The sequence below is a fragment of the Cebus imitator genome, unplaced genomic scaffold (genome assembly GCF_001604975.1).
Source record: "Cebus imitator isolate Cc_AM_T3 unplaced genomic scaffold, Cebus_imitator-1.0 Scaffold13, whole genome shotgun sequence".
Classification (NCBI taxonomy): Eukaryota; Metazoa; Chordata; class Mammalia; order Primates; family Cebidae; genus Cebus; species Cebus imitator.
In genome coordinates, this window is record NW_016107328.1 from 780349 (window position 1) to 798520 (window position 18172).

The following is an 18172-nucleotide window of genomic DNA, read 5'->3' on the forward strand; positions in this document are numbered from 1 at the left end:
GGTTTTGCAGAGATTAGAGACCTGGGGCCCCTCACTTTTCACTCTTTTCCCTAGTGACATTGGACTTCTTTAGTGCTTCACTTTAAGTCTGCTATTTCCTCTGCCTGGAATTTCCACAAACCTGCTTCCCCCACAGCAGCAGTTCCCAACCTTTTTGGCACCAGGGACCAGTTTCCTGGGAGACAATTTTCCACGGATGGTGGATGGTGGTGGGGGATGGTTTGGGGATGAAACTATTCCACCTCAGATCATCAGGCATTAGATTTTCATAAGGACTGCTCAACCTAGACCACTCAAGTGCACAGTTCACAATAGGGTCCACACTCCTATGAGAAATTAGTGCCGCCGCTGATCTGACAGGAGGTGCTGATCGTGACAGTGCTCCTGCTATGTAGCCTGGCTCCTAACAGGCCACAGACTGGTATGGGCCCACAGTCTAGGGGTTGGGGAGGGGGATTGGGGACCCCTGCCCCACACCATGCACCCCCCCCCATATACTCACCATTGGCTCTGAACATAAGAAGCCAAGAAGCACAGCCCAAATTTTTGTTCTCTTGAACCAAATGCCTACTTGATACCCCACTTCTGTCCTGAAGATCACGCTCTCAAAGCCTCGTCCGCCTTTCAATTGTGGCTTCATCTCACACAGCTGTTTGTGCCCATGTTCTCCCAGGCCCTCTCCTCCCACTTTTGGCCTCCCTCATGCCTTCAGCAATATCCCAGAGGATCTTGTTTGTGGTGGTGACTAGATACCTGAGGGTTCAATGGGTGGAGAAGGAGAATGGTTGTCTCTCATGGAACAGCTGGAAGTCGGCCTTGAGAGACACAATTCGTGTACTATGGCAGCTCCCCTGATTGATATTTCTGGGGTCATACCAATCCCTTCTGTGCTTTCTGTGTTACAAGATTCTTCAAGTTCATCAATCGTTTCATAACATATCAGCAACTTTAAGAGCAATGATAATAGTATTTTATACATAAATACAACCGTTTATTTTAAGACTTGAGGAGACCATCAGTGAAGATATGCATTTTGGGTAAAAATGTTGAGTCATTATTTAAACTTTAATACATTACAGAATGCCTCTTCCATCACTCCACCATTCAGAATCTCTCTCCTTCCCCAATAATTTGTAATCACTGGCCTATGTATGTTATGACAAATACTTGTTATAGATCAATGAGAAAACAGAGAAAATTAATAAGAAATTGGAGCTAATTAACAAGAAAATATAATGATAAACTATGTTTCTAATGCAAGGATTTTCAGGGAATACCACATCACTGGAATGATACCAAGCTTCTTATCCCATCATTGAGAACTTGGAGATTCTGGCAAGATCAGAACTGCTCAGCTAAGCCCAACTCCAGTTGCTGACCTATAGAATTATAAGCAAACAAAATGTTTATTTACATCTTTATATTATGGAATGGCTTGTTACATGGCAAAGGCCAATACCCTTACAAAGCTATTTAAAAGTCAACTATCAAGAAACAGCCGTAATTGTTAGAAAGTTCCGCTTTCTCTCAATCCTCAACATAACCCCGAGTCATCTAGCTGTTTTGAATACAATATCCCTTTCCATTTTAATAGTAAATCCAAATATTAAAAATTTCTGACCGAGCTCGGTGACTCACACCTGTAATCCCTGCATTCTGAGAAGCTAAGGCGGGTGGATCACCTGAGGTCAACAGTTTGAGAACATCTGGCCAACATGGTGAAACCCTGTCTCTACTAAAAGTACAAAAAATTAGCTGGACATGTTGGTGGGTGTCTGTAATCTCAGCTACTCAGGAGGCTGAGGCAGGAGAACCACTTGAATCCGGAAGGTGGAGGTTGCAGTGGGCCAAGATTGCACCACTGCACCCCAGCATGGGCAACAAGATTGAAACTCTGTCTCAAAAAAAAAAAAAATTCTGCTGATGTTGCCCACTTTACAATTACTTTTGCCACCAAGGTAGGTAGTTATTCTCTCTCTTACATGCCTCTAGTGTATGTCAGAACTAAACTGTCATATGGTTTTATTCATCTTAGTATCTTTAGTACCTAGCACAGTGGAGAGCATGCAAAGGCACATGCATGGATGTTTTCCAGGTGAATGAACAGCACAGTGGTGAATGAAATGTGCTTTAAACTAAGAAAGCCCTCATTTCGAATCCCAGCTCTGTTACTTACTAGCTATGAGACTTGACTAGCTGTAACTTGGCTGTGTGGAACAAAAAACCTAAATTGTGCAGTAAATGAGATAATGGTAATTTTCTCTCACTAAAACAAGTCTAGGGTAGGCAATCCAGGGCTCTGCTGGTGACTCCATGGTAGTAAAGGGCTCAGACTTTTCTATCATTCTGCTCCATTACTCTTTGCCCATGATTTCCATTCTGAAGCTCACCTCCTGGACTAAGACGTCTGGAGATACTCCATCTATCACATCCTTGTCCAGGCAAGAAGGTGAAAGTAGAGAACATGAAAAAGATGTTTCTCTGAGGCAAGTTATCTCCTTTCACAGAGCCTCTCCCCTTATAAATCTCAGCCATTTTTTTTTAATTGTACTTTAAGTTCTGGGGTAAAGGTGCAGATCATGCAGGATTATTGCATAGGTACACACACGCCATGGTGGTTTGCTACATCAGGCATTTCTTCCAATGTTATCCCTCCCTAACCTCCCCACCCCTGCTATCCCTCTCCTAGTCCCCAACCCCCTAACAGACGCCAGTGTGTGATGTTCCCCTCCCTGTGTCCATGTGTTCTCATTGTTCAACACCCGCCTATGAGTGAGAACATGCAGTGTTTGGTTTTCTATTTTTGTGTCAGTTTGCTGAGAATGATGGTTTCCATCCATGTCTCTAAAAAGGACATGAACTCACCCTTTTTTATGGCTGCATAGTATTCCATGATGCATATGTGCCATATTTTCTTTGTCCAGTCTATCACTGATGGACATTTGAGTTGGCTTCAGGTCTTTGCTATTGCAAACAGTGCCACAATGAACGTACGTGTGCATGTGTCTTCATAATAGAATAATTTATAATCCTTTGGGTATATATCCAGTAATGGGATTGCTGGGTCAAATGGAATTTCTATTTCTAGGTCCTTGAGGAATTGCCACATTGTCTTCCACAATGGTTGAACTAATTTACACTCATACCAACAGTGTAAAAGTGTCCTTATTCTCCACATCCTCTCCAGCATCTGTTGTCTCCTGATTTTTTAATGATCGCCATTCTAACTGACGTGAGATGGTATCTCAGTGTGGTTTTGATTTGCATTTCTCTAATGATCAGTGAAGATAACAGAAGAAGAAGAAGGAAAAATACAGATTGAAAGAAACTTGGAGTTTCTGCACCATTTTGTACAGATGAGCTCAATTCTTCTGAGCCTAAATTTTCGCATATATGCAAGGGGAATATGAATTTTCACAGTGACAGTGAGAATTTCATGAGATAACACATGCAGTGCCTAGTGGAGTGTCTGCCCCACAGTGGATGCTCAACAAGTGGTCACCATTCTTAATATAAATTTTATAAAAAGTTTCTAGCCACTATCTCTCCTACTTGACTCTATTTTAAATGCCTTAGAAGGTCTGAGCCATCCATAGTTACTCATCTTTCTTTTTCCAGTGCTGAACACCATGCCTGGCACATAATAGATACTCATCAAATACTTGTTCAAATAAGGTCAGATGAAAATTAAGCATTGGAAATACACACACAAAAAAACAAGAATCTGCTGAACTCTCCTACCTCCGAACACAAATGTGTATCTGGACAAATTGTGGCTATGTGTTTGGCAGTGGACTTTACAGAGAGCAAGCCTGAGTAGAGAATTTCTTTAAGTACTATGAGCCCTCAAATGGCCACTCAGCAAATAAAAGCAGGCGATTCAGTTACCGTAATTTATTGCCATCTGATACTGAGAGTCCCGAGAAACTCAAGTCAGTATGAATGTTTAATAAACAAGAAGCATGTAGAGAAAGAGCAAGGAATTACAGCCACCTTGGTAACCTAAAGGGGCTGTTCATTCCATTTTCTCTCCTTACGGCTCATTCCTTTGCTTTATTTCTTCCTCTTGACATAGGCAAATATTTGGCCTTTCTCAGCCACCACTGGGTCACAGAAACTGGAGGATTTACGACTGCCAACAAGAGAAAAAGACTTCCATAGCATTGCACTGGTGATGAAAGAGTCCAGACCAACTCACATGGCATCCCAGGCCCTCATTAATCTGGCCAGCCTTTCCAGTCCTGGGCACTCTGCTAGCCCTAGAAAAAAAGACTCTTAATCCACAAACAACCTTAAGAAATGGGTGTCAGTTTCTCATATTTTAAGGATGAGAACATTGAGACTCAAAGAAGTTACATGACATATTATTTAGGATCATTTAGTTGCAATAGATAGAAAAACAATTCAAACTTAAACCAAAAAATAAAAATAGTCCACATAATTAGGAAGTCCAAGGGTAGCTTTAACCTCATGAAAAGCTAGGTCCTGGGGTTCAACCATTGCATCAAGGTTTGATCATTCTTAATCTCGCAGCTTTGCATCACCTCTGCCTAACTTTATTCTCAGTCTCCATCCCCAGAGTGTCAAGATTGGCCCCAGCAGCTCTTTATCTATGTGGTCCTTACAGCCCATGAGACCACAGAAAGGGAAGGTGCTTTTCTTGATTGCGCTGGCAAACTCTGCAAGAAATCTGATTGGCCCAGTTTGGGGCACATGCACAACTCTGCACTAATCACTGTGGCCAGAGAAAAGGTTAAACAAGCCCCTTAGACCTGCTGGGGGCTCAGTGAATTCAATCCCACAAAGACCATGTGCATTAAGCAAGATTAAGTTAGAATGGGAACATAGTTATTACTCCAAAGTCTAAAATTAAATGCTAACCTCATTTACACAAATCAGAATCAGGTAGTAGAGTTAGTCTTTCATGTTGGTTTATCTTTCTCTAAAGCTACAGCTGATTTTAAAACAACATTTTGATGCCAGAGTCATTAAACACTCAAAAGCTAAAGTGTTTTTAAATGAAATCATATTTTGTGGATGCTTACTTTTGCTAAACACTGCACAAGACATTTATGTGTGTTGTTTCATTTAAGTCTCAGTATTGTGAGGTGCAGAGGGGTGAAGGCACCTACCCGAGGTTAACAGCTAGCCTTTGAGGGAGCTAGGATTCACCTGTCTATTTCCACTTGACAGACACCTTAACTCCCAAAACATTTATGTGTGTTTTTCATTTAAGTCTCACTAAAGTGAGGTGTAAAGAGGTGAAGGCACCTACCCAAGATCAACAACTAGCATAGGAGGGAGCTAGGATTCACCTGTCTATTTCCACTTAACAGACACCTTAACCCCCATGGGATACTCCTTTACCCAAGTCTGCTCAGCACTAGGTACAGAGCTAGTTTAGATGTAATTTCAGCTGCAACCACTCCCTGAATCCATCTAAGCACAGCAAGAAGTACCTTATCATTACCACTGGGAGAAGAGTTACCATGCTGCCTTAGTTCACCGTGCAGGATGTAGGTCTGGACAGCCTGCATGGCTGCAGCCCCTACAAATCCAGCCACATCCAACCAGGGGATAAAATAGATTATTGTGATGGCTTTCTGCCCTGCTTGAATTCTAATAAGAATTAGAGCTATGTCCTGCAGCCCAGCACGTTTACGTAGGCTGGTGTAATTGTGAGGCTCCTGACTGGCATCTTCTCACAGGGGTCAAATCCTAAGGCTTATGCTCCCAGCTTCTAGAAACCTGCAGAAACGTAAGGGAGTTTCTCAGATAAGGAATCTTCCAGAAGACTTGTCTTACTCTGTCCCTATGGTCGAATGATTGTACAATCACCCTAACCCTCCACTCTCCCTGTGTCTACACCCTCTACGATGAAACTTTGCAGTTCCTACTATGAAGAGGTGGAATCTATTTCCCATTTCTCAATTCTGGGCTGGGCTTATAACTTGCTTTGCCAATGGAAGGCAGCAAAAGTAACCTGTGACAATTCCGAGCCAGACCTCAAAAGGCCAGCCTGGTGGGAGGAGAGATCATGTGGGAAGGAGAGCCCTATACAAGCCAAGGCTACCCAAGCCCAGCCCACAGCCAGCTGATCCCTATGAGCCGGCCCACACAGCATTAACAGAGCTGCTGACATGAGCCACAGCTGATTGCAGATACATGCTTGACCCCAGCAGAGAACAGAAGAAAAGCAGACTGACCTCTAAACCCATTTAACAGCAATTAATGCCTTAAGAATTTGAGTTTGGGAAAAGTTTGTTATGCATTAATAAGAAACCAACATGCTAACTGATACCTCCAGACATCCTGGGACCTTTCAGATGTGAAACTCAGCCGAGGTCAAGCTGAGGTCCCCAAACTCCTTGAGACCTATTTGAATATCTGGTCAGTTTCATCCCTCACCAGGGGCCACACCATACCCTGAGTCCATTCACTTTCCTTCTTCAGCTCCCAGGTGAGTTCCTAGTAGGGATATCAGTTGGGCCTGACCAAGGTATGATGTTCTATGCCTTAAACAGCCATTAATACAGCACATGAAAAGGGCAAAAGATGAATTCCTCACCGGTAAAGCACTTGCCATCTTCTTGAAGAAACATGATGCACATCCAAAAGGCAATCAACAGGCAATCGCCACACTCTGCCTTGTGTAAATTTTAGTGACTGTCAGATAAAATAACTACCATCCAGTCTGTCTTAAGAATTGAACTGGAACTTCTTGAGGTCAGAACCAAGTCTAGATTCTCCACAGATCCTCAGCAACTAATCTCTGCCTAGACCAGAGCAAGTACCCAATGCACATCTCCTGAAGGAATGAATAACACAGGACAGCTGCCTCCAGTGCCAAACTGAGTGGTTCAGACAACATGGGGTCAAGAATTTCAGCAGATGTTTGGTATGTGCCAAGGATCAATAACTTCATTAGATGAATGAATGAATGAATGAATGTGTGCATCACACATTATATATATTTATAATCTGTGTGAATAGCTATGGAAAGAGTAGGAGAGTCTGTGCCAGATGACCCAGACTCCCTGGTCACTAACCAGGCTCAAGTGCCTTACTCATTTGCCTCAGTTTCCTCACTATGAAATGAGACTTTGAGTCAGACGATTTCCATTGGAATAAAATGCCATCATGTGTTTCTCTATCAAGTAAGTAATAATCAAGCATCACAAGGCACTCCATTCTGGAGACTTGGAGACAATAGGGCATGGCCCCAGCAGTAAATGGCTCCAAGCCCAGGACAGGGCCATCTTCATGGAGGCAAGAGCGATGAACCTGTAAGTGACAAAGCATAGCACAGCCAAAGGAAGGAGAGCCACAACCAGAGAGAAGCGAACACCAGCAGCACTCTCCAAACGCTCAGGCCATGCAGGGCTCAAACTAGTGCACAAAGAAGCCTGTGATAAGAAATGTTGACCTCAGTCACCTGCTAAGCCCCGGCTCCGTGCCAGTACGCGTCTCCTATATTGGTTCCCATCTGTTATTTTCCACCTTTCTTTCTGTGTGCTTCTCATTTACTTTTGTCACAGTCCATGGTGTTTTTCCATTACCTTGCTTCACAGGGCCGCCCCGGGTGTTCTAACCCGCGACCCTCAGCGACCCTGATAGAATACGACAGTGTGCACAAGCCTAGCCTAGCCTAGACTCCAGCTGCCTGCTGATGCCAGAGCCCTGCCCAGGAGAGCTACATGCTCCTGAGTTTTACCATCAGCTTTGAAATCAGTCATAACAGTGTTTGAATCTCAGCTCTGCCACTCAGCTGCTTGCACGAACTTGGACAATTTTCTTTACTTCTCTGATTTCGATGTCCTCATTTGATAAGTGAAATAATGATGCCAATATCATTGATTTTAAGAATAATAACTGTGCTTTATGAGATTTCTTATGTCTCCTACATGGTTCTACATATTTTAATGTTTTCATTGTATAGTTCTTATAGCACTTCCATTTTACAGATGGAGAAACTGAGGCATAGGGAGGATAGTGCCTTACCTGTGGTAACAAACAGCTAGCAGTCACAAGCCAGGAGTTTAAATTCAGACAGGGGCTGCTGGAGGCCACCTATAATCCCTCCTGACACTCTGCATTTCATTATCTGAATTCAACGAGTTAAGGACATAATCCTGTTTCCAATGCATACCAAGTACCCTAAAAATGTAGGTATCATTCAATCCCCAAGGTACATGGGTAAAAAATAAAGTTGCTTTGACTCATATATAGTAAAATCTCTACTCCGTGGATGAGTGATATAAGACAGAGACAAAAAGCTACCTTCTAGAGCAGCGGTTCTCACCTGGCGATGATTCCTCACTCCTCCCTCTGCCCCCCCCACCCAGGGGTTGGCAATGTCTGGGACATTTTAGTTGTCATAATTGGGGTGAAGGTGCCCATGGCAACAGTACGTGTAGACCAGGGATTCTGCTAAACATCCTAAAATGCACTGGACAGTGCCCCACCAAAAAACATTATTATCTAGCCCCAAGTCTCAATTATGCCTAGGTTGAGAAACCCTATCTTCGAACACTGAGTCTGGGCCATGTTCATTAATGTGGGCTAACTGCTTCGTACCCAGCAGCGATGTACAAATACTTACTTCGCAAATACATACATAAATACATGGATGGATATATTTTGTCCATTCTAAGATGCTGTCAACGGAACAGTGTACCATCAATTCAAAAGAGATTGCTCAGAAGAGGGGAAAAAAAACACCACATTGACTGCAAGACACATCCCCAAGTCAGAAATGTTAAAATGTGCATGGAAATTGGCAGATGTGCAGCTTAGAATTGACTGAATAATACTCACCTGGCAGGGGAGATACTCTGATCACGAAGGCGGTTTTCCCTGGGCAAGACTCATCCATTGCACTCCAGATGTGACTGCTATGATTTCCCCAAATGTGAGGAACTTGACCTCATAATTCATAGCTATTTTTAATTAAAAAACAAATAAATGAGTAGTGAATGGAGAATATTCCTTATGTTTTAAAATCCTCAGATCAAAGGAGAAGTAATCTTTCTATTGTGGGATTCATTCAGCCTCCGGACAGGCAACATAGTAGAATGTCAAGATGGTAAGATGTTATTTTGAGCCTCAAGTGATTGGTAGAGCACTGAGTTAAGAAGGATTACTAGCCAATGTCACAATTTAGCAGAATAAACACCCTTGAGTGATTAGTGATGCCTACATAGACATGGGAGAGCAAGTAAGGTCATGCATGACACATACCTGCTGTCTTTACTATAGTCAAAGGAACAGTGAACTTTGAGTCACACATTTAGATTTGAGCCTCCCCTCACCCACAGAAGATATGTTCCTTTGGGTACATCAGTCTCCTTCTCTAAAACTCTATCTATTCTTCTATAAAATGTGTATAATAGATCTTAGTTCAATTACATGGTTGTTTTAACGAGCTCTTTTGGATGTGATAAAAATGCTAATTGTTAATATTACATTAAAATGAGATAATCTATTCTGGTGCTTCTTAACCTGAAGTTTTCAGGTAACACCTGGAAACTGTTCTCTTTTCTGCATTTCAAAAGGCACTCTGAATATCATGAAGGGATACACCCTCACAGGCCGTTAGTAAATCGGTACAGCGTGTTGTATAGTAGGCTGTTGAGGTGACATTTTTTGGAGAAGAAGTTTTAGACCATTCTTTGGGCTTATCTCTAGCTTTTTAATATCCAGATATCAGGGCTGGGCATGTATTTCACAGTAGGAAATTGACCAAAATAAAATAATAGTCTAATTAATGCCCTTTCCTAACTCATATATATATATATATATATATATATTTTTTTTTTTGAGACAAAGTCTCACTCTATTACCCAGCCTAGAGGGCAATGATGTGATCTCGGCTCACTGTAACCTCTGCCTCCTGGATTCAGGCAATTCTCATGTCTCAGCCTCCCCAGTAGCCGGGACTACAGGCATGTGCCACCATGCCCAGCTCACTTTTGCATTTTTAGTAGTAACAGGGTTTAACTATGTTGCCCAGGCTGGTCTTGAACTCCTGATTCCAAGTGATTTGCCTGCCTTGGCCTCCCAAAGTTTTGGGATTACAGGTGTGAGTCATCGTGCCCAGCCTCCTAACTCATATGAGACTTCCAGGGACAGAAGATAATCTGTTCTTAATTAAGGAGGATACGCAGGGAGCTATCATAGTTTGTCTCTCAGGGTGTCCTAATGAACTATGCCTCCAATATACACACCCGTGCATATTTCTTGCCCCTTGAATCTGAGCTGGTCCTGTGACTTTAACCAACAAATGTGGAGCAAGTGACACTACATGACTTTCGAAGCTGGACCAGAAGAAATATTGTAATTCCTTGCTTGGTCCAAAAACACTCATTCTTGGGGAAATAATATTCCATGTAAGCTGTTTAACCACCTTAAGGCTGTCATGATGTGGGGAAACCCAAGCTAGCCAAGTAGAGAAGACCCAAGATAGCCAAGTAGAGAAGCCACATGAAGAGAGAGGCCCCACCAGGCCCCAGGTGCTTTATTCATCCTAACGAAGGTGCCAGACATGAGTAAAGACGCATCTTGGATGTCTAGCCCAGCTGAGTCTTCAGATGACTCCAGCCCGAGCTGCCATCTGACTTCAACCATATAAAAGATTAAGCAAGAACCACTCAGTTATGGCCTGTTAATCCACATAACAATGACAGCTCTTAAGAAACTATCATTTTAAATCATTACATTTTGGGGTCACTTGTTGCTCAACATGAAACTGGAGCCATGTTGGATATTACCAATAGGAGAAAGACTGCCCTGGTAAACTGCTTGTCTCTGTCCCTAGAGTAGAAACAGCATGAAGGGAGGGGTGGAGAATAGGTAGATAACCACACTTCCAATTGACCATAAACTTAGTAATTTAGACACTGAGCTCAAGCCTCTCAATGGCTACAAAAATCCCCAGACACCTTCCAACTTTGCTATAAACTGAATGTTTGTGTCCCCCCAAAAAATTTATGTTAAATCCTAGTCTCCAGGGTGATGGTGGCAGGGCCTTTGGGAAGTGATCAGGTTATGAGGGTGGAGCCCTTATGAATGGGGTGAGTGCCTTCATGAAAGAGGCCTCAGAGAGCTGCCTTGCCCCTTCAACCATGTGAGGACACAAGAACCAGGAAGCAGACCCTTGTCAGACATTGAATCTGCCAGTGCCTTGACCTTACACTTCCCAGCCTGAGTCCAGCAGCTTCAACTGCCTCTAAATACTCACCTTTCCACATTTGTGCACGAAAAAGCAACAGCAACAAACAGAAGAACAGGAGCCTCTGCTTCCCCTCTGCCTTCCAAATCTTATGTTCTAATTGGCAACCAGAACTTGACGACGAGGAAGTCCAGGAGACGCAGATTTTGATTTTTTCCTAGCTCTGCAATACAGGAAGGCACACAGAGGGAAGTGGAAACAGGCACTCAGGACGAAGCAGCATTATCCAGAAGATCCTTGCTGTCACCGAGGTATGTGAACACCACGTATATAGATAACAAGGCGGGGGCGGGAAACAGTGAGCTGGCTGGCATTTGGTTGTACAGGCCAGTCCCCATGTGTTCTAAAAAGGTGTCTAGAAAAAGACCTAGAGAATACTTCCAGAAAAGGTGTTTATCAAAAAAGAGGGATAGACTTGGACTCAGGTCAAGTAGGAGTTTACTAGAAATTTTGGAAGAAAGGGCGCTCAAAGCAGGGGAGAAATGTGCTACAAAGAAGCTGGAGCCTGGAAGCAGAGGTGTTCGTTTTCTAGGACTGCCATAACGAAGTGCCGCAATTTGAGTGCCTTAAACAAAATGTATTTGTTGGCAGAGTTGTTTCCTTCCGAGGGCTGCCAGAGGGAATCTGCTCCAGGCCTCTCTCCCAGCTTCTGGAGTCTGCTGACAGTCATTAGCATTCTCTGGCTCGTAGACGCATCACCCCAGTCTCCGCCTTCCTCCTCACGTGGCCTTCATCCTTGTGTCTACATTTCCCCTTTCCTAAGGACTTCAGTCATATTGGATTAGGGGCCACCTAATGACTTCATTATTACTTGATTACCACTATTGAGACCCTATTTCTAAATAAAGTTACTTTCTGAGGCGCTGGGACTCAGGACTTCAACCTATCTTTTGGTGGGGGACATAATTAAACTCATAATAGAAGACGTTCATAGTGGCTAAAGTATAACATCCACCCAGAGGATTAATAGGAGATGAAGCTAGAAAGACAAGTTGCTTTCTTATCCTAATATTATGAACAAACCACGCAAAGGATTTTAGACTTTATGATCAGAGAAACACAACATGGTTTTAAGCAGTAGAGTCATGTGGCTAGACCTGGTCTTGAAATGGACACTATGATAGAAGTGAAAATTGAGGTAATTTTAAAGGGGAAGCTGGGATACCAGGTGTATTTAGTCTGTTCTTATGCTGCTAATACAGACATACCCAAGACGGGGTAATTTATAAAGGAAAGAGGTTTAATTGACTCATAGATTAGCATGGCTGGGGGAGCCTCAGGTCACTTATAGCATGGCAGAAGGGGAAACAAACACATCCTTCTCAAATGGGATTTAACTAAACTAAAGAGTTTCTGCATAGGAAAAGAAACTATCGTGAAAGTGAACAGGCAACCTACAGAATAGAAGGACGTTTTTATAATCTACACATCTGACAAGGGTCTAATATCCAGAATCTAAAAGGAACATAAACAAATTTACAAGAAAAAAACAAACAACAAAACCAAAAGGTGGGCGAAAGGTTTGGAGGGCGAAGAGGGCAGATTGCGAGGTCAGGAGTTCGAGACCAGTCTGACCAATATGATGAAACCCCATCTCTACTAAAAATACAAAAATTAGCTGGGTGTGGTGGTGCACACCTGTAATCCCAGCTACTCAGGAGGCTGAGACAGAAGAATTGCTTGAACCCAGGAGGCAGAGGTTGCAGTGAGCTGAAATTGAGCCACTGCACTCCAGCCTGGGCATGACAGTGAGATTTTGTAAAAATAAATAATAAAATTTTTTTTAAAAAATCACAGTTTCTGTTTGGCAAAGTGGTGGCAGAAAAAGCCCCAGAGTAGAAAAATAGCTACTCTAGCCTAATCTTCCTCCTGGGCAAGAAAAAGTTGGGAGCAGGGGCAAGGCAAGGCAGTGGTGATTGTATTGAAAATGCACAGTGATGCATTCTTTCAGGAGAAATGCTCTTCGAATCCGAAAACCACTTCATCACAGCTATCAAAACAGACTCAGGCAGTACATAATTTATAACCCTGGGGTGGCAGCTGGGGGAGAGAAGCCTAAAAGATTGGTTTATTTTTCTTATTAATATTTATTGGCTAAGAAACAGCTCTACCCCCACTAGACCAGAAAATGGACTTAATTTGAAGCAGACACATTTGATTTGCATTTTTGAGCCTCTGTGGCTGGTTCTTAGACCTGACTGGCACAGAAACAGGTGGGCAAAGCCTCCTTTCCTCACTCCCTCACTCACGTCATGGTGGGGATGGAGAACATGGAGATGGAAAAGATATTGGCCCCATTGACAGAGCTCCATACGCAGGAGCTTGTCCACAATACAGACACAGACAGGTGAAGTTCAGGGACAGAAAATGACAGCCTCCATAGGAGCCCTGGGAAGAGGCATGGAAACCTCAGCCAGCCCAGGGGCTCAGAGGAAAATAACACACTGGCCAAGCTAGGCGTGGAAGGGCTGGTAGGACATAAGCTAAATAGGAAGGAAGGGCGCTTCAGGCACAGAGAGTAGCGTGTGCACAGGTCAGGCAGCATGAACAAATGCACTTTTTCTGGGGGAATTGACTTTTTTCAGGAACATTAAATATTACATTTCAGAAACATTAAACATATATAAATATACTTTTTTTTAAAAAGCCTTCCATTGATATTGGAAAGAAAAGGAAACTGACAAGAAAAGTGGTTGAACTTGGGAGTCCTTTCTAGAGCCCCTGGAAGATGTTGAGCCAGGTGTGAAGTGGATTTGGACAACTGTGTCTCCAAAGGCATCTCTGTGAGATGAGGTGCGGCTGCGTCCTGGCTTCCTAGTGCCCTACAGGTGCATTGGCACATCCTGTCTGAGCTTGAATTGAGGGCTGCACGCTGCAATGTTCTGTACACAGAGCAGTCTCTGTCCCCTCCCCCCACAAACTCACTGCAGCCTGAGAGAAGGTAAGGGCGAGGGTGCCCGGCACAGCCAGCTGCAGGTGAGGATGGCGGTCCAGACCAGGAGGTGCTGGCCCAGCTTTCACTACACGTGGAGTCTGGGCTTGGACTCTGTCTCCAGTCTCCTGAGCCCAAATCTAGAATTTTTCACCCCCACGTGTCCTCTGCCCTATCTGAACCCCAAAACTAATCATAAACCCTGGCTTTACAGAGAAAGGACAGAGCTGAGAGGGATGAAGACTGAAGAAAAGGCAGTTTGAGAAAAAGAGAAGAGGAAGAGAGGCCAGAACTTGGCAGTCGGGGTCAGAGCAGAGCTCTGGAGTCACATGAACTCAGGACCTCTGCGGACTCTGTCCTGCCCAGCTGGTGGGCATGGACAAGAGACAGAACCCAGCCAATCTGTGGGAAAGAGAATCATACCAATTCCATCAGTGTTCGTGGGGCGAAGTAAAGCTCACCAAACGCCGCTGAGGCACCAGGCGCCAGGCTCGCCCTTTCTCCATCTTATTTTATATACTTTCTAGAACATCGTGCAAGACAGGTTTTATTACCACATTTTTCAGGTGAGGAGACTAAGGCCCAGAGTGATTACCACAACCTGCCTGAAGCTAGTCCGCACCGCCGGGTTTACGAGACTCTGAGTGATGTTAACATGCCCTTGCATTTAAAGAAGCAGACGGGAGAATAGAAGTCCAGACAAGAAACAGAGAAGGGCAAAGTGTCTCCTCCCCAGGACAAGCCCGACCTGGCAAACTCACTCTCTTGCATGCTGACTTTACCGCTTACACTACTTTCCTCTGCCTTGTAATTTTTTTTTCTTTGCTAGGAGTCCAGATGGCTAGAGGGAAGGCTTCTGTTTTTAGGTGTGGTTTTGAGAAGAGCTTTCAGACAGTTGTCTTAAAAATCTTTTCTGGGAAAACTTACTCCCAGAGAAAAAAATCTTTCTTCGGAGCAAGAGAATTGCAGGGCGGTAATGGATTCTGACCTCATCAGCCTTCTGGGCTCAGCCTCACCATCATCGGCCTCTCATACCCCAAACCTTGTTAAGAACCCAGTCCAGCCAGCCTTTGGCTACCAGGCAAAGGGGATGGTATCTCAGCCTCTCACTTCCCCAGTGGAAACCCACACAGCAGGACCTCGAAAGGAGAGCCGAAGAGAGGATTAGGCTCAGGCCTGGGTGGCTTGCTGGAGCGAGGGAAGGCTGCTCTTCAGCTCACTGAAGTCACTTGCGGAGGAGACGGAATGAGGGTGATTTGAAGCCAGACAGAAAGTGGCGAGGACAAGGGAAGATTGAAGGGTTTCTCCAAGGGAGACCTGGAGGTGTGACAGGTTGTTGGGGGGGGCGGAATTTGGGGGTAATGGCTGCTTCCACGAGGTACATATCCACTGGAGTGGGTAGAACTGTTTCTCTAAAAAAAAAGTGTCTAAGTTTTAAGCCTCCAGGTATCTGAGCATGTAACCTTATTTGGAAATAGCGTCCTTGGGGACAAAATTAAGTAAAAGATCTTGAGATGAGATCATGTGGCTTTTGGGTGAGCCTTAATTAAGTCCAATGACAAGTGTCCTGATAAAAGAAAGGAAAGGGAGGTTTGAGACACAAAGAGTCACAGGAAGGAAGGCCTGTGGAGATGGAGGCGGAGGCCGGACGGATGTGGCTCTGAGCTGGGAATGCTGAGGACTGCCTGCAGCTGCCAGGGGCGGGGCCTGAGGCAGCTTCTCCCTCAGAGCCTCCAGGGGCAACCAACCCTGCTGATACCTAGATTTTGGACTATGAAAGAATGAATTGCTGTTGTGTCAAGCCACCGGTTTGTATAATTTGTCACGCTGGCTTTAGGAAATGTCCACAGGAGGACACCCACACAAACGACTGAGCCACCTGAAGCGCGTTTCTGTATGGGGTTTCTTACTGGGCTCCCGGGAGCCTCACTGTCCCAGGAGATGAAGGATGCGGTTTGACCCTTTAGTGATGCATTTCTGCAGCTCCTTGGCCCCCTCTGTGTGACTAAGAGCACAGTGCTTCGTGGTATGCTCGGTGGGCTGCAGGGGTGCCACGTGGGGACCCAGGAGCCGATCCTCTCTTCTTCTCCCACCCTTTTGGCCACATTCTCTGCTGGTGAAGACATCCAGGGCTGGGCCAGCCTTCATGCTGTTCTGAGAGCAGGCCCAGCCATGCAGCTCCCCTGCCCTCCAAGCTGCAAGCCTCTGTCCAGCCTCCACCGGAACCTCCAGGGTTTGCAAAGAAAAGAACTCTGGACTGAGCCCTGGTCCTCAGCTTGGAGGAAACCGTGTGCACAGCCAAGGCCTCCAACCCAGGCCCCAGGGCAAAACCCTCCATCCTCTTCCCCTTCCCAGGCCAATCAAATGCCCAAAGGGCCAAGAGCTCCCGGATGCGACAGACAAAGCCAGACACCAAACCCCAGCCTCTGCACATGAAGGCCCCTCCCACACCTGTCATCCCTCTTTGGAACCTCACAGGTACTTTGAGAGGTGGGCAGGAAATTAAGTACAAATGTCAATGACGGGGCTTATTTGCTCGCTTGTTTTTAATATTCCATAGAGGGAGGTTCATTAGTTCATGCTGCCTGAGCTTTGCAGAAGCACCCTTTCTCCTTATGTTACTTCAGTCCTTCCAGCCCTTCAGTGGGCCCCTTGGCTATGCTATTCATTAGCTGTGCACCCCTGGCTGACTTCGGTGTCTCCTCCCAGTGCTCCCTGATGGCAGATGAACTCAGCTTAGAAAGGCTGAGTCTGTTAGCCAAAGGCACACAGCCAACACTGGAGGAGTCAAGGCCAGACTCCAGAGCTCACGGGACAGGATCTGGGCCCTCACAACGCTCATGCTGTGGCAGGGAAGGAAAAGGAAACAGAGAATGAGAAGTGAACGTAGAGTAAGTTCGGGTGAGTTGTCAGAAACCTGAGAGCTCAGCCAAGAGGCCAGACCTCCCAGTGGCTGCAGGTAAGATGCCAGGGTGCAGGGTAGAGGAAACACCTGCCCACCAGTTGGGGGACAGGATAGGATCCCTACGGTGACTTTAGAGCAGGGATTGGCAAGTTAACAGGGAATCGAATCTGCTCATTTGTAAATAAAGTTTTATTGGGATACAGCCATGCCCATTTATTGATATACTGCCTTTGACTGCTTTAGTGATTCGATGGTTGAGTCAAGAGGTTGCAACAGAGACTTTTTGACCTGGCCCACAAAGCCTGAGGTATTTACTATCTGGTCTTTTACAGAAAAAGTTTTGTAACCTCTGTCTGAGAGTAAAAACAAATGCCCCTCCCATTCATCTTTCAGGTGGGAGCACCTCGAGCCCATGCACTCTCTAGTGAGAACATCTAAACCCGTGCACGGGCAGGAGGGAGTAACTCCTGCCAGTGCACCTAGAGGTGGGAGCACCACCAGTCATGCACCTTCAGGTGGGACCACCTAAAGCCAGCGCACCTTCAAGAGGGAGCACCTCCTGCCAGTGCACCTAGAGGTGGGAGCACCACCAGTCATGTACCTTCAAGTGGGACCATCCAAAACCAGTACACCTTCAGGAGGGAGCACCTCCAGCCAGTGCACCCCCAGGTAGTGCTGCTTTCAGCCTGCCTCACACAGCCTGAGGCTGAGGGGAACTTATTTGAGATTCCTCTTGAGGGGTCCAGCCTAGAATGGGGATGAGAGCAGCCCAGGTGTGTGTGCTTTGTTCTATCCAAGGTAAGGTGGGAAGTGCAGGGTCCAGTAACCCCATCAGCTCCCACTCAGCCCCATCTCTGTCTCTGCCTCCCATCCACTGACACTGACACTCCCTCTGGGACCTGATGTCCTCTAGGATAGGATGGGTTTGTTGGCCAGAGCTTTAGGGCACTGCTTTCCCTTTTGTCAGACCACATGTAGCTGAATTAAGATCAGGTTCATCCCACAACAACCAGAGGAGCCAGGTCACACTGACACAAAGAACAAGTGTCTTATGCCTGACAAAACTGCAACTGCCTTCTCAGAGCAGGATAATTGGCATCACTAC

At 45.2% G+C, this 18172-nt stretch overlaps 1 pseudogene; it reads left to right on the forward strand.

The window, feature by feature from the left end:
* Nucleotides 1–8809: 8809 nt before the first annotated feature.
* On the forward strand, nt 8810–8956 carry LOC119467369 (annotated as a pseudogene).
* The last annotated feature ends 9216 nt before the right edge of the window (nt 8957–18172 follow it).